This window comes from Bos taurus, chromosome X (assembly GCF_002263795.3).
Source record: "Bos taurus isolate L1 Dominette 01449 registration number 42190680 breed Hereford chromosome X, ARS-UCD2.0, whole genome shotgun sequence".
Classification (NCBI taxonomy): domain Eukaryota; kingdom Metazoa; phylum Chordata; class Mammalia; order Artiodactyla; family Bovidae; genus Bos; species Bos taurus.
The window spans coordinates 3,318,613-3,345,476 of NC_037357.1; the positions used below are offsets into that span (position 1 = coordinate 3,318,613).

Here is a 26,864-nt window from a genome sequence, read left to right on the forward strand (position 1 = left end):
TGCTTTCTGCCATAAGGGTGGTGGGGTGGTGTCATCTACATATCTGAGGTTATTGATATTTCTCCCATAAATCTTGATTCCAGCTTGTGCTTCATCCAGCCTGGCATTTTGCATGATATACTCTGCATATAAGTTAAATAAGCAGGGTGACAATATACAGCCTTGACATACTCTTTTCCCAATTTGGAAGCAGCCTGTTGTTCATATGTGGTTCTAACTGTTGCTTCTTGACCTTCCTACAGGTTTCTCAGGAGGCAGGTCAGGTGGTCTGGTATTCCCATCTCTTGAAGAATTTTCCACAGTTTGTTGTGATCTACACAGTCAAAGGCTTTGGCATAGTCAATAAAGCAGAAGTAGATGTTTTTCTGGAACTCTCTTGCTTTTTCTATGATCAAACAGACGTTGGCAATTTGATCTCTGGTTCCTCTGTTGTTTCTACATTCTGCTTGAACATCTGGAAGTTCTTGGTTCATGTACTGTTGAAACCTAACTTGGAAAATTTTGAGCATTACTTTGCTAGCGTGTGAGATGAGTGCAATTGTGTGGTAGTTTGAACATTCTTTGGCATTGCCTTTCTTTGGGACTGAAATGCAATAAGGTATCACAGGCTTAAAAATTTATCAGTGCATTTTTTTTTAATATCATCTGGTTTCTCTCTGGATCTGCCTAAGGTCAAGATGTCACCTTTTTAATTTCCTCAGCATTCCACAGTTTTGGGGAAAAGGCAGAGGTGTTCCTCAGTTGCAGGTTAGAGCAGATTCCCCAAGCTCATGTTACCCCCACTTTGTTGGCACTTCCCTTTCTTATTTTTTTCAATTTATTTGTTTTTAATTGAAGGATAATTGCTCTACAGTATTGCGTTGGCTCTCTGAAAGAAGAATCTGGCACAGCTTCATGTTTATTCTTGGTTATTCTTCCCAATTTACTGTCACTCAGAGCTGTCTGAGCCAGGGAGTTGGTGTGGGGACAGGGGATTTTGAGGCCTGGCCTGATTCCAGGCAGATATCCAGTAGCACAGCACTTAACCCCAGGTCAGGCTTCTGGCAACTTCTGTCCTCTGGAATTTTGCTCTAAACCTAGAAAGAAGAAAATAGACATAAACTCCCTCAAACACAGAGCGATAGCACTGGAGTCACCAACTTTATTCCCCAGGCCTTTTCTAGTGCCTTGCTTACAACATAGCTCTAAAGAATGTTGTCATCTGGTTCCTAGCTATACAGATTAAAAGCAACAGGAAGAGATATTGGAGTGGGGGATGGCGTGGGCAGCCGGGGGAAGAAGCTCAGATATACTGATGGGAAGTCATACTGACAAAATAGCACAACATAATAAAGCATGTTGATTCTGATTACCCTGAGTTAGCTGGGAAAAGATTCAAGTGAATTAAGAACTCTGGGAAGCATGTAATATATACATGTATATTTCATGTCATCAGAGATAATCTTTAAACATTTTGGTGTTTAAAGGATACGATTTGCTTATCTGTACAAATCCAGTTGTTTCTAACTGCTATACCTTGCCTAAGCCGGAATTATGAACTATTTCTTGCAATGACAATATAATGCTTTTTGATAGTAAGATTTGAAGCCCTGAGCAAAGCTGAAATTGTCTTGTCTTATAAGAGTGATTCGGAGAAGGCAATGGTAACCCACTCCAGTACTCTTGCCTGGAAAATCCCATGGATGGAGGAGCCTGGTAGGCTGCAGTCCATGGGGTCGCTAAGAGTCGGGCACGACTGAGCGACTTCACTTTCACTTTTCACTTTCATGCATTGGAGAGGGAAATGGCAACCCACTCCAATGTTCTTGCCTGGAGAATCCCAGGGACAGAGGAGCCTGGTGGGCTGCCATCTACGGGGTCGCACAGAGTCGGAAACGACTGAAGCGACTTAGCAGCAGCAGCAGCAGCATGAGAGTGATTCAGGCATTGAGCAAGAATGTGATTTGAATCCTAAATTCATTCATTCTCAGATTTGGTCCTCAGTAGAGGCATCCCATTTCAGACTTCATCTGAGGCTCCCTCAGCTACCTCGAGGCTTTTGCTCACATTTTGGTGATTGGCCTAGGAGCTGCCTGTGATCCTGCATGGAGGCCCGAGCTGCATGGGAGGGCAGCTCAGGGCTTGGGGATACCAAACCGGAAGTGACCTCAGGCCTCAAAGAAGTCACTGCCAGCCTGTTGCCTGGGTTCACTGTGCCAATGAACCAGCCCAGCCTCGTTGTCACCACCTCTGAGTCAGAAGTCTGGGCAGGGTGCAGAGGCTAATATGCAGACTCCACTCTGGCAGCCTGTCCCATTCTCATGGCCTTGAGCTCTCTGCCCAGCTGCTGTGAACTGGCAGTCCTTGGGTGGGAGGGACACTGGTTGGGCCAGGGCTTTCTGCTGCTGTCAGAGGCATCTGTGATCAGTTCAGTCCAGTCGCTCAGTCGTGTCTGACTCTTTGCAACCCCATGGACTGCAGCACGCCAGGCCTCCCTGTCCATCATCAACTCCCGGAGCTTACTCAAACTCATGTCCATTGGGTTGGTGATGCCATCCAACCATCTCATCCTCTGTCATCCCCTTCTCCTCCCACCTTCAGTCTTTCCCAACATCAGTGTCTTTTCAAATGAGTCAGTTCTTCACATCAGGTGGCCAAAGTTTTGGAGCTTCAGCTTCAGCATCAGTCTGTCCAATGAATTTTCAGGACCGATCTCCTTTAGGATGGACTGGTTGGATCTCTTGCAGTCCAAGGGACTCTCAAGAGTCTTCTCCATCACCACAGTTCAAAAGCATCAATTCTTCGGTGCTCAGCTTTCTTCACAGTCCAACTCTCACATCCATACATGACCACTGGAAAAACCATAGCCTTGACTAGACAGACCTTTGTTGGCAATGTCTCTGCTTTTTAATGTGCTGTCTAGGTTATTCATAACTTTTCTTCCAAGGAGCAAGCCCCTTTTAATTTCATGGCTGCAGTCACCATCTGCAGTGATTTTTGGAGCCCCCCAAAATAAAAAGTCTGTCACTGTTTTCATTGTTTCATCCATTTGCCATGAAGTGATGGGACCAGATACCATGATCTTCGTTTTCTGAATGTTGAGTTTTAAGCCAATCATGTGCAATCACCTCCCTCCTTTTGCTGGTTGATTAATAGTCTGGGCACACACCTCTGCTGGCAGCAAAGTCTTTTGTTCACCCCTCTCACTGCCTGACTCCCCACCCTATGACACAGAGCGTGATTGCCTCAGCTCAAAGCACAAGAAGAGTGAGGCTGCAGAGCCCATGCAGCAGGCAGAACTGTGGCTCCCTTAGCCCTCGCCAGCATGATGCCCTGGCCCAGCCCTTTACCTCCGCCCTGTTCTGTCCCTTAATGCACTTCACCAAGGGGTGCTTGCTAATTGGTCCATTTACCCCATCCTCCTTGTTTGGGAATGACTCTCATGGCAGTAGGACTACTGAATGGGGCACTAAAACGTGGTAAAGCACTGGACTGGAAATCAGGAAAGCTGGGTTCTGGTCCTGGATCAGCTGTGGGGTCTTAGAGCTCTTACTCCTCTGCCCAAGGGGGAGGGGCAGTGGTTGCATTCAATGATCTCGAAGGTCCAAGTGCTCACTCTTCTATTCTCTGTCCTGTTCATACAGACAGAAATGGGCCATTTTTGAGCATACCTTCTCTTTTCCTCTGTCTCCATATCTCGCTTCACCTGAGCTTCTCTTGTGGTGAAGAAATTCTGAATCTCTTTCTTTGAAAAGCTGGCCAGGGAATATGGCAAGATTGTATTCTCGATGCCTGAGTTCTGGGAGTTTTTATTTTGGAACTGATGTGGAATCCAGGATTAATACAAATACGGTAGTCCCATCTGAAAGTTTATCATTGAACAGCAGGCAGACCAGCCCAGCTACCCGTCTATGTCACAGTGAGGTTTGGAACTCGACATCTCAGCCTCAGTTTACTCTCTTGCACGTGAGTTGAGCGGGTGCAGGAGGACTAGGCTGTGCCCTTCCCTCTCATCCTCAGCACTTCCCAGAAAGGAAAGGGAAGGCTGGAGAGGGTGTGGCAGCAAGCTGGGTCATGGATACCTGACAAATGGCCGACTTTATTAAATGCCTACTGTCTGGTAACTGAGCCAGAGATTGTGGAGCAGGGAGACTAAGAAGGCAGCTTTTGACAAACAAACCCTGCCTGTTCTTGGCTTTTGGGCCTGCATCAAGTTGTTTTCTCCATTTGGCATGCCCTTCCTCTCTTCTTAGCTTATTTAAAACCCTCACAATCCAGCAAGTTCCACCTCTTGCCTGAAGTTCAGCAACCTTTTACTGAGGACCTCGCCATTCCCCAGCCCTGTTTGGGGGATACAAAGATGAATAGATATGTAGTCCCTTTCCTGAGGCAGACTGTACTGTATATATTTTCCTGCTTGGGTCATGGTGGCTTCATATTTCTTCCTTTCTTCTCTCCAGCTAAAACTGAAGCCCCATTGAGGACAGAGGCTATATTTTGTGGGCTCCACAATGGCAAATAGATGGGGAAAATATGGAAATAGTGTTAGATTTCATTTTCTTGGACTCCAAAATCAGTGTGGATGGTGACTGCAGCCACAAAATTAAAAGAGGCTTGCTCCTTGGAAGAATAGCTATGACAGACCTAGACAGTGTATTAAAAAGCAGAGACATCACTTTGTCAACAAAGGTCTGTATAGTCCAAGCTATGGCTTTTCCAATAGTCAGGTATGGATGTGAGAATGGACTATAAAGAAAGCTGAGCACTGAAGAATTGATGCTTTTGAACTGTGGTGTTGGAGAAGACTCTTGAGAGTCCCTTGGACAGCAAGGAGATCCAACCAGTCAATCCTAAAAGAAAGCCCTGAACATTCATTGGAAGGACTGATACTGAAGCTGAAACTCTAATACTTTGGCCACCTGATGCAAACAGCCAACTCATTTGAAAAGACCCTGATGCTGGGAAAGACTGAGGGCAAGAGGATAAGGGGGCAACAGAGGATGAGATGGTTGAATGGTATCACTGACTCAGTGGACATGAGTTTGTACAAGCTCTGGGAGTTGGTGATGGACAGAGAAGCCTGGCATGCTGAGGTCCATGGGGTCACAAAGTATCTGACATGACTTAGTGACTGAACAACAACAACCACTTCAAGTTGGGTGATTCACTAGAAGGATGACTCACAAGATGCAACAGCAGGTTTTAGTCACAGCTGAGGTCTTACAGCAAAGGATACAGAGGAAGGCAGTGGGAAAAATACACACATCGCTCGAGGATAACCTTCTGAATTTTTCCCTACCCAGGGCCACACAGGAACAACTCACAGCAAACTACAGGGACACTCATGACATGTCTGTGCCCAGGGAAGTCCACCAAGTCTCCAGGTCTGAGGCATTTATGAGACAAAACTCAAGTCTCAAATGAAAGGTACTTAAAGCCAGGTACATCATAACTCTTCTTAAACACGCCTGAGAGGACCTCCTGAGCTGGTACAATACACACCATTTCTCTGGACAGCATGGTCAGAGACATAAAGAACCTGCTGAGGGCCATTGTCCCAGGGGTATAGGTCACGGGTCAGTTATGATGCCAGGGTCCCTTGGAGACATACAAGGACTGATACACGAGACTTTCTGTATTAACTCTTTCTTCTAAACTGTGTCTGATACAGTTCATGTCCCCTCTCAGTGTGCCCAGCGTGACGCTACACAAGACCTGGCCTCTTCTTTGAGCTCCGCTCAGATACACGTCACTATCTACTTGTCTTCTCCAGTCCCCTAGACACTGGCATGTGAATATGTCAAAATCTGAACCTCAACACCCCCCACCCCGCCACCACTCTTCCCCATCTCAGTAACTGTCAGCATCATTCACTCTATTGCTTGAGCCCCAAACCTGGGCATCATCCTTGATTCTCCTCTTCCTTTCACCCCCTCATCCACAGTCGATCCATAATTCCTATTTTTAAATTTTTTTTTATGTATTTGGGTGCGCCAGGTCTTAGTTGCAGCACTTGGGATTTTTAGTTGTGGCATAACTCTTAGTTGCAGCATGTGGGATCTAGTTCCCTGACCAGGGATCAAACCTGGGCCCCCTGCATTGGGAGCGTGAAGTCTTAGCCACTGGACCACCAGGGAAGTCCCTGTAATTACTATTGATTCTCACTCTGAGGTGTATCCCAAATGTGACCACCTCTCATTCTGTCAACCAGTCTGGTCCAAACCACCATCGTCTTTCATTTGAAATACTCATCTGCTTGGGCTTCCCTGATGGCTCAGTGGTAAAGAATCTGCCTTCCAGTGCAGGAGATGCAGGAGACACAGGTTCAATCCCTGATCTGGGAAGATCCGCTGGAGTAGGTAATGGCCTACCCACTCCAGTATTGCCTGGAAAATCCCATGGAGAGAAGAGCCTGGCAGGCTACTGTCCAGGGGGTTGCAAAGAGTTGGACACGATAACTAAATGACAACATCAAAGCTCCATTTTTTTTTAAAGCATTTGTTTCTTTCAGTTATGTGCTGATATAATCCAGTGTAACTTTTATTATAAGTATTTCAGTTATTAAGAAAAAGAGACTTAATATATTTTTAAAAAGTAAAACTAAAGTTTAGTGCTTAAGGTTGCAACTTGCTGCTACTGCTAAGTCGCTTCAGTTGTATCTGACTCTGTGCGACCCCATAGACGGCAGCCCACCAGGCTCCCCCATCCCTGGGATTCTCCAGGCAAGAACACTGGAGTGGGTTGCCATTGCCTTCTCCATTGTGTGAAAGTGAAAAGTGAAAGTGAAGTCGCTCAGTCGCGTCCGACTTATAGTGACCCCATGGACTGCAGCCTACCAGGCTCCTCCATCCATGGGATTTTCTAGGCAAGAGTACTGGAGTGGCTTGCCATTGCCTTCTCCGAGGTTGCAACTTGGGTACAAATTAAAAAAGAAAACTAAAAGAATGCAAAGAGGGATTGGGATGGTATATATATCAGGTTTCTGAGGTAGCTGGCAAGGTTCTACTTCTTGACCTAGATGAGAATAAGAAGGTATGACTTTATAATGCTCTATTAAGATGTGCAGTGTTTTATATGTTATACTTTATAATTTAAAGTAATTACAAATATGTATATCAACTATTCAAATGTCAATTATTTTAATGCAGATACCCTTGTGTGTTTTCATTTCAGGATCCCTGAAGACTTCCTTATGGATTTTGTCTCTGGGAACACGTAAGTTCCTGTATGAGTTTAACAGAGAATTTAAAATGTGTATCATCACTTATAGTCAGAGTCTTACAAATGAAAACAAAACATCATTTCCCTTATCAAATTGGCAGAGACTTTTCAAAAATGTTGTTACTCAGTGTCAGCCAAAGTATGAAGATACAGGTACTTATATGCCCTGCTGGTAGAAATGTAAATGAATACAACCTTTCTAGAAACCCAGTTTGTAGTCTGGAACAAGGGTCTGAAAATGTTCATATTCTTTTTCCCAGTAAGTTCAATTCTAGGAGATTTATGTGAAGGAAATGATCAGAGATTACATGCAAGAATGTGCCTTGCAACAATTTTGTAATGCTGAAATCTTGGAAACAACAGAGATGTTTAACACTCAGGAAATAGTATCATCACATGGTGGAATATTGTGCAGCCATCAGCATGGATGGTTTTGAATATTGGCACATAGAATAATGATGATGGTAGTGGTGGCCAGGATTTATTAATCACTTACTATTTGCCAGGGATGACTATACCTCTTTAAATGAATTCTTGTATCGTTGCAGCAGTGCTTTGAGGTGAGTACTATGATTATTCACATTTTGCAGATAAGAAAACTGAGGTTCAGAAAGTTATAGAACTTGCCCAAAGTCACACTATAAGTAGCAGTAGAGCCAGAGCTTGCATCCAGGCCTGAATACTCTAAATTTACATATAGGCTGTTAATAGTAATAATCTTTAAGTGATAGGATTATAGTGATTTCTTTTTTCTACTTTAAATTATCTTTTATACTCTTAATTTTATACAACCATCACTTATCAGTTTTATAATCAGAAAAAAACAGCAGCTCCTCCCAGGTATTCCTGCCACCCAAGGATATACTGACTTCTGGCAGAAGTCTCTAGGAGCAAAGGGAGGGCCAAGGGCCTTGGGGCGGGAAATACTGAAGAGTTTCCTGAGGCTCGGCCTCCCCAGCTCCGTGGCTAGTCCACACTTTTCCTGAGAACACTGCCCCTTCACTGGACTGGACAAGCAGCCACCTTGGTCTGCGTTCTTTGCTTCTGTACAAGTAGAATCTTGCTGAGAAAAGGAATAGCATATGGGCAGAGACAAGGGCAGGAATGGCCTGCTTTTTTAATTTCCTACTAAAATTGCCTCCCTGAATTCCTGTGTCTCACACTGCTTGCCTCGTAGCTGTGCCCTATGTAACAGGAGTTCCAACTTGGCATCTCTGGTATGCTCTACCACCTCTACCCTTATACCAGGGCTCAGGCAGCCTCCTTCTGGCTCTGACTAACCAGCAACCTTGTTTAGAGGGCTTCATGTGGCTGCCAGTGGGTCATCACCACTTTGTCTTATTTCCATGCGTGTATCCGCTACTCCACCTTCCTCCTGATCACAACTGGTGTTTTCCCTAAACTGGGATCTTTTAAGGGAAGATGAGGCCAGAAAACGCAACAGACTCAGTGTGACACCCACCACCCCCCACCTTTCTCTAGACCTGGGAAGACTTACTCAGTGCTCCTGCCTTACGAAGAACAAATTGGCCCATGAAAGAAAGACATTCTGGGAGTCTGCCCCAGGTTAGCCAAGAGACCTGGGCATGAAACTGAGCTCTCTGGCTTCCTGGGCCCCCTGTGCTGTCTATATTTAGCCAAGCTGCCCCGAGCCTTGTCCACCTTGACTGAAAGCCAAAGCAGGCAGTTTGCTTATAAATGTTCTGTGCCTGCCAGCTCATGCCAGCCAACCATTTAGATATCAGTTTTAAAATGCGAGGCTCCCCTTGCACCCAACTCCGAGGGTCTGCAGAGAATACACACCAAGGGCTCCACAGCCCAAGTTTTTCCCAAGGCCAAGAGTGACCTCAGCCAAGTGCCTGAAAACGAAAGGCGTGTCTCTCACCGCTTCATCTTGGCAGGGCTTAGCCAGCAGCTCCCTCTCAGTCCCACTGTTCCTGGTCACAGTTCTTTGAGTGTGTTGACCTACTTTCTCCCCTTCAGAGGAAAGACAGAAACCAATAAATGTCTCGCTAGAACTCTTGCTCAGAGGAATGGTACTCTGTCTTCTGGCCCCTCATCCTTTCCCTGCTCCATTATCACTCTGCTCTGCCCACTTCAAGCATGACTGGAGAAGAACCCTGAGTGTTGCTTGCTGTCCCCATTTTACAGCTGTATTTTCAGAGGCAGCATGGCCCACATATCACAGGGATGGGGACAGACCCTGCCCACCTTTCCTTCCTTTCTTTTTTCTTCTTTTTTTAAAAAAATATTTATTTACTGAGCTGTGTTGGGTCTTAGCTGTGATGCATGAGATCTCCACTGTGTCATTTGAGATCTTCCCTTGCCGTGCATGGACTCTCCAGTTTTGTTGCATGGGCTAGGTTGCCCCATAGCATGTTGGATCTTAGTTCTTCAACTAGGAATCGAACCTGTGTCCCCTGCATTGCAAGGCAGATTCTTAACCAATGAACCACCACTTTCTTTCCCTAGTACAGCCCCCACTGTTAAGTGCCATGTGCTGTAGTGAGCTTGCTTCTGCATGAGAACCTTTTGGAGATCTGCAGGGTGTCTCTGATTTTGTGACTGGTGGCATGTTGAACTAAGAGACATCCAGCTTGACCATTTCCTACATCTTTGGCTTGGGCCTCTGAAAAGTGTCTCAGGTGTCTCAACTCTGTAGTTGCCTTGACAGGCAGAATCCTTCTTTGGACGGTGTACACAGGTGACTCTGCAATACTCTCCATTGAGATTTTTAGTGGCAAATTGATCATTTTAAGCTGTCTTTACACTTCCTAGTCTGCATGCCATTGCCCACTTCATCTAGCCATCAGTTACAATCAGCTTGGAAAATACATGCCCATTTTAATATCAGTCTGAGAAAAATTAATTAGGTGGATAAGTCTGCTGCGGTTCAGAGGTAGGGTATGGCTACGTCATATAATGAATTCCAGAGTGCCTTTGGGATTATCAAGGGGCTTTAATAAGCTGCTATGTCTATTCTCCATGACTGTAGATAATCAAATTGATCTTATTTAGCTCCCCTATTCCTGGCTGCTTTGTCTCCTTTCTTCCCAACTCGTCCCTGTGTGTATAGCAGATTATATACAACCAGCCTGTCTTCTAGCATCCTATCAGATTTCATTGACATTGGGTAACATGTGGTTTCAAAAAGATTGCAGGTCCTTTTCACCAGCTCTAAACTTATATTAGAGTCATGGTGGCCACAGGAGCCTGCACCTCTGCAGCAAGCTGGGCCAGGGGTGGGGTGAGCCCTCCCCAAGAGAGCTGAGCCAGCAGCAGGTGAGGAGACAGGGCATAGTTGCAGACAACAGTTGGGGATCTCTGCTTTTGGGGGACCTTTCCTACTTGTGGCTGTGAAGTGTCTGTCCCCCCGCCCGACCATCTGGGTTGATTGGAGGCAAAATGAGAATGAATAACAACAGGACCTCTGTCTCCCCAGGACTGGAGAGGGGCGGGGGTAACTGGGATGAACTGTGGGCAGTGGATAGAAAGAGTGATGTTACTGAAGAGGTGAATGATGGAAAGGATGATAATGAAAATTATTACCTTAAAGGATGCCTCAGAGTTTCCTCAAGACTCTGAAGTGAGAAGAGCCAATCTTGTCATAGGCAGCGCACTTTGATGCCTCGCTGACCTAGGAGACCTTCTGTAATGAGGGCAGTGTTTCTTTGTGCTCTCTAATATGGTGGTCAATAGCCACATGTGGCTTTGGAGCACATAACATGTGGCTGGTGTGACTGAGGAACTGAATTTTTAGTTGCAGTTAATTTTAATTAAATTGACCTACATGAAATGATGCTCGTCATCACTAATTATTACGGAAATGCAAATCAAAACTACAGTGAGGTGTCACCTCACACCAGTCAGAATGGCAATCATTAAAAACTCTAATAAATGTTGGAGAGGGTATAAAGAAAAGCTAACCCTCCTACACTGTTGATGAAAGTATAGGTTAGTACAGCCACTATGGAAAACAGTATGGCAGTTCCTCAGAAGACTAAAAATAGAATTACCATATGATCCAGCAATCTCACTCCTGGGCATATATCCAGACAAAGCTCTAATCTGAAAAGATAACACGCACCCCTATACTTGTAGTAGCACTATTCACAAAAGCCAAGACATGGGAATAAACCTAAATGTCCAGTGACAGAGGAATGGATAAAGATTTGGTGTATATATACAGTGGAATATTACTCAACCATAAAACGAAGGAAATAATGTCATATGCAGCAACTGAACGAATCAGGAGAGTATTACACTAAGTGAAGTAAATAGCAAAGACAAATACCATGATGCCACTTACATGTGAAATCTAAACTATGACACAAATGAACTTACTTACAAAATAGACCCACAGACATAGAAAGCAAACTTATGCTTATCAAAGGGGAAAGGGGGTGGGGGAGAGAAAGATTGGGAGTTTGGGATTAGCAGATGCAGACTACTATATATAGGATGGATAAACAATAAGGTCCTAGTGTAGAGCACAGGGAACTATATTCAATATCCTGTGATAAACCATGATATAAAAGAATATGAAAAAGAATGTGTGTATATGTATGCGTGTGTGTATGTGTATATATAATGTATGTATAAATGACTCACTTTGCTGTACAGCAGAAATTAACACAATATTGTAAATAAATTATACCTCAATAAAATGTAAAAAATAAATACATAAATTGACCTACCTGCATGTGGTTAGTGTTTCTCCAGTGGGGCATCACAGCCCTAGAGTCACAGTTGACTCAGGCAAATGGGGCCGTCCACTGCAGAGCTGTAAAGTACCGACTACAGCCGACAGCCCTGGCATAAATCCTGGTTTGCCATTTACTAACTTTGTAACCTTGCAGAAGTTACCCAACCTCTTTGAGCTTATTTTCTCATCTGTAAAATGGAGAGTCTAACAGTGCATAAACCACAGAAAGCTGTTGGAAAGATTGAATGAGGTAATTCATGTAAAACTCTCAGCAAAGTGCCTGACATCTGTGACGTGCTCACTAAATGGTTACTGTCAGGATGTTTTGATGTTAAGATGTAATGATGTTTAGACCTATCTTATTTTTCTGTGCTTTGGTCCTAGTCATTGAACATCAGTAAATCAACCTGACTTGCTAAGTGCCTGGAGGTGTGAGGATGATGACATTTGCCCTTATTGGCTCCCTTGAGCTCCATAGCACAGGATCTGTTATTTGATTTTGTAGCTTTATTGAGTCTGAGCTCTGAATGAAATGAGGTTTTTTAATGAAAGAAAAGATGAAATTGTCAAGGTCAGAATAACACGAAAAAAAATCACATGTCCCACGTTCCCAATTTTCCATTCATTGAACAGGCATTTATTTGCTGAGAGACTAGTGATTACAAGCACAGACATTGGAGCTAGATTGACTGGGCTTGTATCCATTACTTACTAGCTGTGTGACTTGGACAAAGTTACTTAACCTCTCTGTGTCTATTTCCTACTTCTCAGTTGAGCATAGTAATAGCAGCTGCCTCATAGGGCTGTTGTACATATTAAATGAATCATACAATGGAATATTGCTCCACCATAAAAAGAGTGAAATAATGCCATTTGCAGCAACATGGATGGACCTAGAGACTGTCATACTGGACAAAGTAAGTCAGAGAGAGACAAATACCATATAATACTGATACATGGAACCTTAAAAAGTGGTACAAATAAACTTATTTGCAAAACAAATAGAGTCACAGATGCAGAAAATTATGGTTACTAGCGGGAAACTGGGGTGGCGTATGTGTGTTTTCATTCACTCAGTCATGTCTGACTCTTTTGCGACCCCATAAACTATAGGCCACAAGGCTCCTTTTGAAATCTCCATGGAATTCTCCAGGCAAGAATACTGGAGTGGGTTGCCATTTCCTTTTCCAGGGGATCTTCCAGACCTAGGGATTGAACCCAAGACTCCTGCATTGGCAGACTGATTCTTTATCACTGAGCCACCTGGGAAGCCCCATACACTACTGTATATAAAATAGATAACTAATAAGAACCTACGCAGTAAAGAACTCTACACAATACTCTGTAGTGGCCTAAATGGGAAAAGAATCTAAAAAAGAATGGATATATATCTATGTATAACTGATTGACTTGCTGTACACCTGAAACTAACACATTATTGTAAATCAACTATACACCAATAAATTTTTTTTAAAGATTAAATGAATCAGTGCATGTAAAGCACTTATCAAATCACTTAGCACTAATAATAAACTGTGAAGAAAGCTGAGTACTGAAGAATTGATACTTTTGAACTGTGGTGCTGGAGAAGACTCTTGAGAGTCCCTTGGACTGCAAGGAGATCCAACCAGTCCATCCTAAAGGAGATCAGTCCTGGGTGTTCATTGGAAGGACTGATGCTGAGGCTGAAACTCCAATACTTTGGCCACCTCATGTGAAGAGTTGACTCATTGGAAAAGACCCTGATGCTGGGAGGGATTGGGGGCAGGAGGAGAAGGGGACGACAGAGGATAAGATGGTTGGATGGCATCACCGACTCAATGCACATGAGTTTGGGTGAACTCCTGGTGTTGGTGATGGATAGGGAGGCCTGGCGTGCTGCAATTCATGGGGAAACAAAGAGTCGGACACAACTGAGCGACTGAACTGAATTCAATAATAAGCACTTGATAAATATTGGCTGATGTAATTAACTATATGCTCGGTACCATATTAAGTGCTGGTAAAACAAGCACCATCACTGCTTAAGGTTATCGGCTAGTAGAGGGAGAAAGCTACATGGAAATAGAAATATAATAAGATATAGACAATAAAGATGGAAGCATGCTCAGGATACTGAAGGGACATCAAGAAAGAAGAGATCCAAGTTGGCTTGGAGGGCAATATGAAAACTTTTAATAGAGCTGGAGAACAGTTAGTGGTGAACAGTTAGTGGTGGGGTGCGTTGAAGGTAGGTACATGTTTGTAGAAATAAATAAGAATGATGTGTCCAGAGAACTAAAGGCAGTTGATCAATTGGTATGCCTAGGATGTAAAGGAGAGGGAATAAATGGAAGATAAGGTTGAAAAGGTCAGCAGGAAACAAATCCTAAAAGACCTTATACATTAGGTTTAAGAATTTGTACTTTATCTTGAACAATGGAAAATCATCAAAAGGTTTTAAGTAGGGAAATACCATGATTGGGCATTTTAGAAGGACCCTGCTGGCATCGGAGAAGGCAGTGTGAGCCCACTGCAGTACTCTTGCTGGAAAATCCCATGGATGGAGGAGCCTGGTGGGCTGCAGTCCATAGGGTCGCTAAGAGTCGGACACGACTGAGCGACTTCACTTTCACTTTTCACTTTCATGCATTGGAGAAGGAAATGGCAACCCACTCCAGTGTTCTTGCCTGGAGAATCCCAGGGACAGTGGAGCCTGGTGGGCTGCCATCTATGGGGTCGCACAGAGTCGGAAACGACTGAAGCGACTTAGCAGCAGTACTGGCATCAGTTGGGGGGAAATACTAGAGGCAGAGATGCCAAGCTAAGAAATTACTGTAGTCATCCAGGCATAAGATGATGAGGTTGATGACCTAAAGTAACTGTCATGGGGATGGAAAGATGGGGAATAGTACTGGAGATTGAATTGACTGATGAATACAGAAGGAGGACCAGTTTTGAAGAGGAAGTTGATGGAATCATTTGGGGCCATATCAGGTTTATATAAGGCATTTGGAACTCGTGGAAGAAGGAGGTTAGCACTGGACATACAAATATGGGAGAAATTAGAACTCTGCATCAGGCCCCTTTTTTCTCATTCTCCACTTTCTTCCTAGGTTATTTATTCCCAGGGCTTTAAATACTATATCTATATTGATAAGTTCAGTTTCTAAACTTCCATCTCTAGCCCTGACCACCTCACTGAGGTCTATCTAGACTTCTATAGCCAGCCATCTACTTAGGATCTCCAGTTGGATGACTCACACACATCTCAAATTTAATATGTCCAGAACTTGCTTGCTCCTCCCCTTGTCTTCCAGTCTCAGTGGCACACACTGTCTGTCTAGTTGCTTCAGTGAGAAACAAGGGTCAGACACTCTGGTTGTTCCTTCAAGTTGCCTTTGTAAAAATTCCTTCCTCTTAGTCCAACAAATGGACTTAGGAACAAACTGGACTTATGAATGCATTCTTGGAATGGAACTCATTCATAGGTAGGGGTCTTACTGTATGTTTATTGGAGAGGGGACTGGTGGAATTTGCTGGGTGAGGGATGGGAGGTGAGGGAAAGGAAGGATCAAAGGTACTTGTACAGTACCTGGTAGGTGCTCAATGAATATTTGCTGAATGAATGGGTCGGGATATGGATGGAAGTTGAAGCTGTGGGAAATGTGTGATCTTAGGATCACTTCAAGGAGAGCCTGAAGAGTAAAATGAGATTCTAAAGAGATGTGCAGAGGAAGGGATGCTTACAAAAGCAACTTGAAGGAACAACCAGGGTGGTAGGAGGAGAAGCCAGAAAGTGTGAGAGTACAGAAGGCAGTCCTGCTTCCCTCTCCAGAAGTAACCAATGCTAACAGATGGGTGGGGAGCCTTCCAAATCATCTTCTATATATTTACATACATTCACAAATGTTTATATTGCATGCATATGTAGTTTGGGGTTTTATGTAAATGAACTCATAGTACATGCATTATTCTAGTGCTTGCTTTTTTAAAAAAATAACAGCTTTATTGAATTGAGCTGTACTTTGCACACCATACAATTCACACATTAAAACTGTACAATTCAGTGGTTTTTAGTATATTCATGGATGTATACAACCACCATCATAGTCAGTTTTTGGAACATGTTCATCACCTCAAAACAAAACCCTGAGCCCTTTAACTGTTACTCACTTATCCCCAGTGCCCACCCACAGCCCAAAGACACCACTGATCTCCTTTCTGTCTCTATAGATTAGCCTATTTTGGACTTGCCTATAAATGGAAGCATGTAATACATGGTCTTTTCTGACGGGCCTATTTCTCTTAGCACATGTTTTCGAGGCTCATCTATGTTATAGCATGAATCAGAGCTTCATTCTTTTTACTGCTGAATAACATTCCATTGTACATGTACACCACATTGTTTTTATCAGTTCATCAGTTAGTGGACACTGGGTTGTTTCCACATTTTCAGTTCAGTTCAGTTCAGTCGCTCAGTCGTGTCCAACTCCTTGCAACCCCATGGACTGCAGCACAGCAGGCCTCCCTGTCCATCACCAACTCCCGGAGTTCACTGAAACTCATGTCCATTGAGGCGGTGATGCCATCCAGCCACCTCATCCTCTGTCATCCCCTTCTCCTCCTGCCCCCAATCCCTCCCAGCATCAGGGTCTTTTCCAATGACTCAACTCTTCACATGAGGTGGCCAAAGTACTGGAGTTTCAGCTTTAGCATCAGTCCTTGCAATGAACACCCAGAACTGATCTCCTTTAGAATGGACTGGTTGGATCTCCTTGCAGTCCAAGGGACTCTCAAAAGTCTTCTCCAGCACTACGGTTCAAAAGCATCAATTCTTCGGCGCTCAGCTTTATTTACAGTTCAACTCTCACATCCATACACGACCACTGGAAAAACCATAGCCTTGACTAGACGGACCTTTGTTGGGAAAGTAATATCTCTGCTTTATAATATGCTATCTAGGTTGGTCATAACTTTCCTTCCAAAGAGTAAGCGTCTTTTAATTTCATGGCTGCAATCACCATCTACAGTGATTTTGGAGCCCAAAAAAATAAAGTCTGACATTCTTTCCACTATTTCCCCATCTATTTGCCATGAAGTGATGGGACCACATGTCATGATCTTAGTTTTCTGAATGTTGAGCTTTAGGCCAACTTTTTCACTCTCCTCTTTCACCTTCATCAAGAGGCTTTTTAGTTCCTCTTCACTTTCTGCCATAAGGGTGGTGTCATCTGCACATCTGAGGTTATTGATATTTCTCCCAGCAATCTTGATTCCAGCTTGTGCTTCTTCCAGTCCAGTGTTTCTCATGATGTACTCTGCATATCAGTTAAATAAGCAGGGTGACAATATACAGCCTTGATGTACTCCTTTTCCTATTTGGAACCAGTCCAACCAGTCTGTTGTTCCATGTCCAGTTCTAACTGTTGCTTCCTGACCTGCATATAGGTTTCTCAAGAGGCAGGTCAGGTGGTCTGGTATTCCCATCTCTTTCAGAATTTTTCACAGTTTGTTGTGATCCACACAGTCAAAGGCTTTGGCATAGTCAATAAAGCAGAAATAGATGTTTTTCTGGAACTCTCTTGCTTTTTCCATGATCCAGCGGATGGTGGCAATTTAATCTCTGGTTCCTCTGCCTTTTCTAAAACCACCTTGAACATCTGGAAGTTCACAGTTCACATATTGCTATCTGTCATGAATAATACTGTTATGAACATTCAATTACAAGTTTTTGTGTGGACGTTTATTTCCATATCTCTTGAATATATACCAAGGAGTGGAATCGCTGGTGTTTTGCTGAAAGTTTTCACTTTTGTCTCAGGTTCAAAGGATTTGTTAACAAAATAAGCCACTCGTTATATACAAATAAATAATACAGATATTTATTAGAGGATTATCTAATAAATATAGATAATTTTTATAAATTATATAAATTTAAAGATAAATATAAATAATTTTCAACATACTAGCATTAAAAGAAAAGAGAACTAGAAAGAGCAGAGAATACATCAAAAAATTGGGTTTTGACCAACATCCAGACTTAAAGTCCTGTGTCACAGCACATCTGGAGTCCCGAATGGGAAAAGGGTCCCAGGCAGTGTGTCCACTCCGTGGGTGAGACGTCAAAGATGGCAGTTCAGCATTCCTGCTTATAATCCCAGGATGGACACAAACTGATATCATCATCAATCTGTGACCAAATTGCAAGCCTGGTTTCCTGTTAAGGCTGTGTGTTTTGTCTTGTAAAACTTGGAATGTTGCTAAGCCTATAGCAACACTTCTGTAAAGAAAGCTGAGTGCTAAAGAATTGATGCCTTTGAACTGTGGTTGGAGAAGACTCTTGAGAGTCCCTTGGACTGCAAGGAGATCCAACCAGTCCATCCTAAAGGAGATCAGTCCTTGGTGTTCATTGGAAGGACTGATGCTGAGGCTGAAACTCCAATAATTTGGCCACCTCATGCAAAGAGTTGACTCATTGGAAAAGACCCTGACGCTGGGATGGATTGGGGGCAGGAGGAGAAGGGGACAACAGAGGATGAGATGGGTGGATGGCATCACCGACTCGATGGACATGGGTTTGGGTGAACTCCAGGTGTGGGTGATGGACAGGGAGGCCTGGCGTGCTGCGATTCATGGGGTCACAAAGAGTTGGACACGACTGAGCGACTGAACTGAACTGCTAAGCCTGGGGCTTGGTTGGCCAGGCCCCCTCCAGGTTCTCAACAATCTCAAGATTCCGCCCCCATCTTATCTGTGGTGCTGCACGTCTTGCACTCACAGCAGGCAGTCACTCCCAGTCACTCCCAGTCAGGGCAGTGTCCAGGCAGGTTAGAAGCAAGGTCAGAGATCTGCTCTGCTTTGTCTCTGAAGCCTATACAAGACTATTCATTAAATTTCCCTAACACTGGAACGTGCAGTAGCTCTATGTTTGAAATTTTGAGAAACTACCACACATTTTCAAAGTGGCTGTACCATTTTACATTCTCACCAGGAACCCAAGAGGACTGCAGGTTCTCCACATCTTCAGCGACATTTGTTATCTATCTTTTTGATGATTGCCATACTCAGGGTGTGATATCACTTGCTTTTTAATTTAGGGTGCGTTGAATATTTGTCCATATCAGCACTTATAGATTTCTTGCATATATAACCACATGTAATATTCCACAGAGACCATCCTTTTCAAGATGATCCTGTCCTGTACCACTCTGCTCTTTCCTCCCCCAGGGCTCAGCAGCATGGACACAGAAACAGCAGTGGTGGCTGATTGCATTGATCCAGATTTGGAAGTTGTGTGGCAGTTAAAGCAGAAGGATAAGGTGAGAATGGTGTTGTGGTAATGGTGAGAGAATGCTTGAAGTGAGTTACCAACCCTGGTGCATATCATGATGGTGACAGCCACAGAGACAAAGAGCTGGAATGGGTGACATAGCACAGTGGCCAGTACCTTAAAAGTAGGGGTTCTGCCCATGTTCATTGCAGCACTGTTGACAATAGCCAAACATGGAAGCAACCTTTATGTCCATCAATGGGGGAATGGATGAAGAAGATGTGGTGTGTGTGTGTGTGTGTGTGTGTGTGTGTGTGTAATAGTATTCAGCCATTAAAAAGAACACAACAAATGTCATTTTCAACATGGATGGACCTAGAGATTGCCATACAGAGTGAAGATGCTTGGGGCTGGTGCACTGGGACGGCCCAGAGGGATGGTATGGGGAGGGAGGAGGGAGGAGGGTTCGGGATGGGGAACACATGTATACCTGTGGCGGATTCATTTTGATATTTGGCAAAACTAATACAATTATGTAAAGTTTAAAAATAAAATAAAATTAGAAAAAAAAAAGAGTGAAGTAAGTCAGACACAGAAATTATGTGATATCACTTATACGTGGAATCTAAAAAGCAATGATACAAATAAACCTACAAAACAGAGACTCACAGACTTAGAGAATGAACGTATGGTTACCAGGAGAAAGAGGGGGGATAGTTAGAAAGTTTGGGATGGACATATACACACTGCTGTATTCAAAATGGATAACCAGCAGGAATGACTATATAGCACATGGGACTCTGCTCAGTATTATGTGGCATCCTGGATGGGAGGGGGTTTGGAAGAGAATGGATACATGTGTATGTATGGCTGAGTCCCTTTGGCACTCACCCGAAACTATCACAATGTTGTTAACCAGCTATACTCCAGTACAAAATAAAAAGTTTAAGAAAAAAAGTAGGGGTTTTGCATGACACTGGAAACATAGTTTTTTGTTTTATTTTGCATTTACCCATTTTCTTTGTTAAGGTTTTCTTTCTTTTTTTAATTGCATCATTCACTGTTTGCCTTCTTAAACAGATGGCTCAGAACATAATATAACCTTGCTTTGTGACTCAGAGTCGCCATTATGACCATCTGCTTTTGCCCTGGACCTCTGAGGCATGTAGTAATATGTCTTTCCCTGTTAAATGGGTCCCAGATTTCTGTGCTTTTGAAATTCTATCTTGTTTCGTTTCCAGCTTTACTCTTTTTGGTGTCAGAGGCTGGGCAGTGTATTCTAGGTTCTTCTAATGTATAGATGTTTCACCAAGGGCTGACCTCATATATCTCCTGTGAAGTTCATGGATTTTATGATAGCAGTTTGGCAGTTTGTTTAGATGTTTTTTCCTCTTCCAGGTTTGTGCTTGTGTTATGGCAGAGGTTATGAGAAATCTGATCTCCAGAGAAGTGTTTGTGCTTCTTTAATTTGATACAAGCTGTTTTTGGCAAGCTAGTTTTCTAGCATTGAAGAATTGAATGAATAAGTTTGTATTTACCTTATCCACGCTCTTTTTAATGGTAGAGACCTGCTTAGTCCAATACAAGCAGCCACTAGCTACATGAAACTTTTGAAATTTAAATGTAATTAAGTAAATCAGATTAAAAATTCATTTCCTCATTAGCCCTAGCCACATTTCAGGTTCTCAGTAGTCACATGTGCCTAATAATGGCTAGTGTATTGGAAAGTGCAGATACAGAACCTTCCCATCATCATAAAAAGTTCTAATTTTCAGCCATGGTCTAGACTTTGAATCAGTCTCCTCTCAGACTGGAGTTTTAAACATGAAACTTGTGCAGCAAACATTTAAACAGCGGCCATCTTCCTACTACTCTACAGTACTCTTTGACCTTCCACCCCCATCATGACCCTTCCTTGCCCTCTGTTAGTGTATTACTTCCTGTTGCTACTATAATAAATTACCACAAGCTTCATGGCTTAAAACAACATAAATGTATTATCTTACACTTCTGGAGATTAGAAGTCTAAAATTATCCATTTTTCAGCTTCCAGAAGCCCCAGGCATTCCTTGGCTCCTGGCCCCTTCTTCCATCTTCAAAGCCAGCACATAGCATCTTCAAACCTCTCTCTGGGTGTCTGAACCCTGCTTCACATTGCCTTCGTTAATTCTAACCCTGCTGTTTCTCCCTTATGTGGACTCTGTAATTAGATTAGGCCCACCTGGATAATCCAGGATAATATCCCCATCTTAAATCCTTAACTTAATCACACCTGCAAAGTCCATGTAAGGTAACATCTTCACAGATCCCAAGGATTAGGACGTGGACATCTCTGGGGATCACGATTCAGCATACTGGAATGGGCAGTCTTCTCCAGTGGCCTCTTGTTTTCCTTGAAGATCAGTGCTGCACAGAGTATGCTGCACACTGATATGCCAAGGTTTTCTGCAGAGAAAGGAGAATATTTTAAAATCTTATTTTCTGATTTTCTGCCTACATCCTGTCTGGAAATATTAATGCCAAATTTTGGTTGTTCTGACTCCTCAAAATATGATCCTGTGAGTACAGGGCCACTAGAGTGTCATATAGGCCAGACAGATCCACAGCTGATTCAGCCTCCAATCAAGAGTGTTTCCCCATGGTAACACAGTTGCTGCTTCAGGGCTGGTCTCTGCCAGCCTTTCTTCTAAAAAACAAACAGACCACAGTCATAAACAGAAAAAACCCTCCTGAACTGAGAACTTGTTATATTACCCAAAGCAAAGCCTCCTGAGCATCTCTTTACCAAGAGAAGGGTGGCAGATGAAAGCCGGAGTCATTCCTAGGAGAAGCAGAAGCAGAAACCAATGTGAAATTGGACTTCTACTTTCAGTCTGGACAAGATGGCGTAGACTCATTGCTCCCTATTCCTCTGAGCTGAGTATAATTATGAATCCTAGAAATAATTCAAGAGGCAACCAAAGGAGAATTCTAAAAGAGGTAAAGAAGAAGGCATAGTGGCTGGGAATTCCAGGACTGGAGAAACACCATGGTAGCCTTATGACTTAACACCCAACAGAAGGCAACACAGGCCCAGCATTTCCCAGCTCCCAACCTAGCAACAGATGGTTGCTCAGGTAGGCTCCTCTGGATTGAATGGGAGTCCTGCTGACAATACCAAGTGAACATGGCAACTCCAGCAAGGAAATGTAGCAGGGAGCCCCACTGACAATAAGCAGTCAGGAGAAGTGCTTTCCTTTCCCACCAGGCCAGAGACTCCCCTAGCCCTCGAAAAGATACTGTGCAAACAGGGCACCATCAAGGGGAAATCCTATTGGAACAAGCAGTCTGGCTCAGGAAGCCTTTTGTCCTTATGATCTTAAGGATTCCCTTCTCCCCAAAAGATATACCAGGCATACAGCACTGGCAAGGGGTGGGGGAGTTGCCACCAGAATAAGCAAAGCCAGGTAAGATGTGCTGTTTTTAAAGACTAGAGACTCACCTCCTCCACCTAGAGACATGAGGCAGCGCAGCCTGGTGAAGCATCTTCTGCTCCCTCAGGCAGCACCAGCAGGGACCAGTGAGGTCCCCGTCAGCACCATGTTAACCAAGCTGAACAAAATTGCACCACAGAGGCTCTGAAAAGTAAATTGTCATTGAAACCATAGCCTACAAAGTAGGCTAAGATTTGTGTGCTAAAACTAAACATTGTCCACTCAAATAAAAGATTTAAATTGTCTCCTAACATAGAAGCCAAATGTCCAGAATACAATGAAAAATCACCCATCATACCAAGAACGAGAGAATCACAACTAGAGTGAGAAAAGACAATCAACTGACATCACTACCAAGATGAATCAGATGTTAGGATTATCTGACAAGGATTTATTATTTTTTTACTGAATGATAATTGCTTTACAGAATTTTGTTGTTTTCTGTCAAACCTCAACATGAATAAGCCATAGGTATACATATGTCCCCTCCGTTTTGAAACCTCCCATCTCCCTCCCCATCCCACCCTTCTAGGTTGATACAGAGCCCCTGTTTGAGTTTCCTGAGCCATACAGCAAATTCCCTTTGGCTATCTATTTTACATATGTATGGCACCCCACTCCAGTACTCTTGCTTGGAAAATCCCATGGACGGAGGAGCCTGTTAGGCTGCAGTCCATGGGGTCGCTAAGAGTTGGACACGACTGAGCGACTTCACTTTCACTTTCACTTTTCACTTTCGTGCATTGGAGAAGGAAATGGCAACCCACTCCAGTGTTCTTGCCTGGAGAATCCCAGGGACGGGGGAGCCTGGTGAGCTGCCGTCTATGGGGTCTCACAGAGTCGGACACAACTGAAGTGACTTAGCATAGCATAGCATAGCATAACAATGTAAGTTTCCGGAGAAGGCAATGGCACCCCACTCCTGTATTCTTGCCTGGAAAATCCCATGGACGGAGGAGCCTGGTAGGCTGCAATCCATGGGGTCACTAAGAGTCGGACACGACTGAGCGACTTCACTTTCACTTTTCACTTTCATGCATTGGAGAAGGAAATGGCACCCCACTCCAGTACTCTTGCCTAGAGAATCCCAGGGACGGGGGAGCCTGGTGGCCTGCCATCTATGGAGTCGCACAGAGTCAGACACGACTGAAGTGACTTAGTAGCAGACTTAGCAGCATGGGGAGAGGGGAGGAGAGGGTGAGATTATGGAAAGAGTAACATGGAAACTTACATTGCTGCTGCTACTAAGTCACTTCAGTTATGTCCGACTCTGTGTGACCCCATAGAGGCAACCCACCAGGCTCCCCCGTCCCTGGGATTCTCCAGGCAAGAACACTGGAGTGGGTTGCCATTTCCTTCTCCAATGCATGAAAGTGAAAAGTGAAAGTAAAGTCACTCAGTCGTGTCTTACTCTTCAAGACCCCATGGACTTCAGCCTACCAGGCTCCTCCATCCATGGGATTTTCCAGGCAAGAGTACTGGAGTAGGGTGCCATTGCCTTCTCCACCTCTCCCCATGTCCGTAAGTCTATTCTCTATGTCTGTTTCTCCATTGCTGCCCTGTAAATAAATTCTTCAGTACCGTTTTTCTAGATTCTGTATATGTGTGTTAGAATACAATATTTATCTTTCTCTTTCTGACTCACTTCACTGTATAATAGGTCTAGCTTCATCCAGCTCATTAGAACTGACTCAAATGCATTCCTTTTTATTTCTGAGTAATATTCCATTGTAAAGAGTGCTGCAGTGAACAATGGGATACATGTGTCTTTTTCAATTTTGGTTTCCTCGGGGTATATGCCTAGGAGTGGGATTGCTGGGTCGTATGGTGGTTTTATTCCTAGTTTTTTAAGAAATCTCCATACCATCTTCCATAGTGGCTGTGTCAATTTACATTCCCACCAACAGTGCAAGAGGGGTCCCTTTCCTCCACACCCTCTCCAGCATTTATTGTTTGTACACGTTTTGATGATGGCCATTCTGACCAGTGTGAGGTGATATCTCATTATAGTTTTGATTTGCATTTCTCTAATAATGAGTGATGTAAAGCACCTTTTCATGTGTTTGGTAGACATCTGTATGTCTTCTTTGGAGAGATGTCTGTTTAGGTCTTTTTCCCACTTTTTGATTGGGTTGTTTGTTTTTCTGGTATTGAGTTGTAGGAGCTGCTTGTATATTTTGGAAATTAATCCTTTGTCAGTTGTTTCATTAGCTATTATGTTCTCCCATTCTAAGGGTTGTCTTTTCACCTTGCTTATAGTTTCCTTTGCTGTGCAAAAGCTTTTAAGTTTCATCAGGTCCCACTTGTTTACTTTTGTTTTTATTTCCATTACTCTAGGAGATGGGTCTGGAGAAGGCAGTGGCACCCCACTCCAGTACTCTTGCCTGGAAAATCCCATGGATGGAGGAGCCTGGTAGGCTGCAGTCCATGGGGTTGCTAAGAGTCAGACACAACTGAGCGACTTCACTTTCGCTTTTCACTTTCATGCACTGGAGAAGGTAATGGCAACCCACTCCAGTGTTCTTGCCTGGAGAATCCCAGGGATGGGGGAGCCTGGTGGCCTGCTGTCTATGTGGTCACACAGAGTCGGACACGACTGAAGCGACTTAGCAGCAGCAGCAGCAGGAGGAGGTGGGTCATAGAGGATCTTGCTTTGATTTATGTCATCGAGTGTTCTGCCTGTTTTCCTCTAAGAGTTTTATAGGTTCTGGTCTTACTTTTAGGTCTTTAATCCATCTTGAGTTTATCTTTGTGTGTGCTGTTAGGAAGTATTCTAATTTCATTCTTTTACATGTAGCTGTCCAGTTTTCCCAGGACCATTTATTGAAGAGGCTGTCTTTGCCCCTTTGTATATTCTTGCCTCCTCTGTCAAAAATAAGGTACCCATAGGTGCATGTGTTTATTTCTGGGCTTTCTATCTTGTTCCATTGGTCTATATTTCTGTTTTTGTGCCAGTACCATACTGAGAATTATCTGACAAGGATTTTAATGCAGCACCACAAAAAAGCTTCAATAAGCAATTGCCATGTCTCTTCCAAAAAATGAAGGCAAAAAAAATAGGAAGTCAGAGCAAAGAAACAACAAGTTATAAAAAAGAAACAGCAATTATAAAACTGAAGAATACAATAGCAGAAATTAAAAACTTGCTGGTTAAGTTCAATAGTGTAGTGGAGATGACAAAGGATAGAATCAGTGAACTTGAGGATACACCAATAGAATTTACTCAATCTGAGCAACACAGAAAAACATAGACTGGAAAAAAAATAGAGCCTCTGAAACCTGTGGGAAATTACAAAAGATCCATGTCAGAGTCCCAGAAGCATACTAAAATCAAAGTGCAGAAAAGGGAGAAAGCTATAGACAAATATCTCATGAACTTAGAAAAATGTTCAACAAAACATTAGCAAAATGAAACCAACAATGTATAAAAGAATTATACACCACGACCAAGTGCGATTTATTAAGGTATGCAAATCTGGTTCAATATTTTTAAAATCAACATATAAAAACTTGAAAAAAAATCAGTCAACATAGGCTACCATATATATCTGACTCTTTACGACCCCATGAACTGTAGCCCACCAGGCTCCTCTGTCATGGTACTCTCCAGGCAAGAATACTGGAGTGGGTTGCCCTTCCCTTCTCCAGGGCATCTTCCTGAACCAGGGATTGAACCCAGGTCTCCTGCATTGCAGGAGGATTCTTTACCTCCTGAGCCACCAGGGAAGCCCCATCCACATGCCCATATCAATTAGCAAAGAAAAACACATTTGATAAAATTCAACACTTATTCATGATAAAAACCCTCAGTATACTAGGGGTAGAGGGGGACTTCCTTAACTTCATAAAGAACATCTAAACATAACAGCTAACATTATGTTTAATGGTGAAGGACTGAATGCTTTCCCTCTTAAGATTGGAACGAGGGAAGCATGTCTGTTCTTATCGTTTCTAGTCAACATTGTGCTGGAAGTTCTGGACAGTATAACAAGATAAGAAAAAGAAATTTAAAAAATACAGATTAGAAATAATCAAGCAAAACTGTCTTGCAGAAAATTTGATCATCTGCACAACAAATCACAAGAAATCTTTAAAAAAAAAAACCTTCTAGAACTAAAAATTGAACTCAGCAAGTCCATATGATATAAAATCAACACAAAAATCAGTTGCATTTCTATATAGTAATTGGAAATCTAAAATAACACCATTTACAATTGCCCCAAAGACAATGAAA

General features: G+C 43.2%; 1 long non-coding RNA gene across 7 annotated transcripts in view; it reads left to right on the forward strand.

Annotated features, from left to right (window-relative positions):
* LOC101904382 (uncharacterized) overlaps positions 1-26,864 on the forward strand; it is a 90,504-nt gene that overhangs the window by 21,295 nt on the left and 42,345 nt on the right. For 6 of the 7 annotated variants that reach the window (XR_003033436.2, XR_009493526.1, XR_009493523.1 and 3 more), the window contains exons 6-8: positions 5,283-5,406; positions 7,153-7,194; positions 19,115-19,206. This is a non-coding gene — a long non-coding RNA (uncharacterized lncRNA). The remainder of the gene's footprint in view (positions 1-5,282; positions 5,407-7,152; positions 7,195-19,114; positions 19,207-26,864) is intronic. The other variant, XR_009493522.1, reaches the window with a different exon arrangement.